This window comes from Antechinus flavipes, chromosome 2 (genome assembly GCF_016432865.1).
Source record: "Antechinus flavipes isolate AdamAnt ecotype Samford, QLD, Australia chromosome 2, AdamAnt_v2, whole genome shotgun sequence".
NCBI lineage: Eukaryota > Metazoa > Chordata > Mammalia > Dasyuromorphia > Dasyuridae > Antechinus > Antechinus flavipes.
This window is the reverse complement of record NC_067399.1, coordinates 86,431,409-86,433,257: the sequence shown is the minus strand read 5'-3', so window position 1 is coordinate 86,433,257 and position 1,849 is coordinate 86,431,409.

Below are 1,849 nucleotides of genomic sequence, written 5' to 3'. Positions count from 1 at the left end.
GAATAAACAAAAAAGAAATAAAAAAGAAAGAAAAGAACAGTTAATCCTTAAAGATCTGATTTATTGTTCTAGGTCAAGGTCACATCAACAAAGAGAAAGGGAGGGTAGAATGATGCATTAGAGAGAATGTTGGAGTTAGTCAATAAGCATTTAGTAAGCACTATGTGCCTATTTTGTATGTGGGTAAGTAAAAGATAGTCTTTGCTCTAAAGGATCTTAAAATCTAATGGGGAGATAACCAACAAAGAAATTATGTACAAACAAGCTATATAATTAGGAAATACTTAATAGAAGCATTAGAATTGAAAGGTTAGAGAAGACTGGAAGAAACCAGGATATGAAAAGAGAGCATTCCAATATTTTAGAATTTGAAATTTAAAGATGGAAGGACTTCAGAGGAGATATAGTCCAACCTCTACCATCTCATTTTAAAGATGAGGAAACAGATTCAAAAAGGGTAGGTGAATCGCCCAGGGTATCACAGGTAGCATCAGACTTAGGATTTGAACTGTGGTATTCTGATTTTTAAGTCTCTAAGCTTTCGCTGTATTACATCTCCAGGGTATCTTCCCATTCTAATGTTTCTATGATCAAAGACATGCACAGAATGTTTCATTAGTGTATGCACCAGAGAAATTTTATTTTTTTATTTTAACGGCAACCATTGAATCAAAAAGAATATTATTTTTATTCAGCAAACTGAAAAAAAAATGAAACAACTTATTTTTAAGTTAGCAACCAAACTTTAAAATTGTATTTAAAAAATAACATGCAAAATGTCAAAAATATTTTTAAGACACTAGTTTGTACTAAGGTCTATGGATGATGAATCTGAAGTAAAGTCTCAAAGGCAGCCATTAAAAAATCTAAACATGGCTAGAAATCCAGGAATGGCATTTTTAGCAACTCTGAGGATGCCACCAGAAGGAACTTTAGCAGTCACCAAAGATCTGACAATTTCAGATAAATTGTACTGACACATCTGGTGGCAATCCTAATTAGAACCATGTACCAAGAGCCAGCCTAGGCTGCAGGCACAGAAGTTATATTCCTTCACATCAACAGACTATGTCTATTTTACATGTAGAATTATATTCTGCATCTTAATTTTAGTTAATTTGTGCCTCCCTATTTGCTTTTTAGGGAAAAAGATCCATACCGCTTTGATAAAATGGCATTTAATCACATATCAAAACTAACCTTGACTTAAACAATGAGATACTGATAAATAGGAATGAGGAAAGCTAGAAACAATTTCATTTATAAACTTCAAATGATATACTGTATCTAGCAAAACTACAAGTCCGATTAGAAAGAATAAAGTTCCCTTCTTTGTAATTGTGCAGAGGATAGAGGCTTGTTTTTTCCCCCAATGTTTAAAATATTCTGATATAATCCTGATTCAATTCAATACATTATTATTCTTTTTTATAATAATAAAACTTAGGCCTGGTTTGGCTTTGCAATTTACCTGGTTCTATTAAAGAGTGGTATAATAAATAGGATTCTAAACTTGGAATCAAGACCTGGGTGTCTCAGACATTTAATTGCTTAAGCAAGTAATTTAACTTCTTTAGATCTCAGTTTTCTCATCTGCAAAATGAAAGATGTGAATGTTATAGCCTCTAAGTTTCCTTCCAGCTCTATTGCTATAATTCCACATATAATTTCCCAGGTAGAGGTTATAAGCCAAGAGAGAAAAATCTTTTAGAGTGCTAGAATCCTTCACATCATAAGATAGATTCTAACATTTGTATTTTCTCCATTTTTAGTAGATGAACCTCAATACTACCCCTTGCAAACAGGGGACTTAGAATCAGTCATTAGACAATCATTTATTAAATATTTA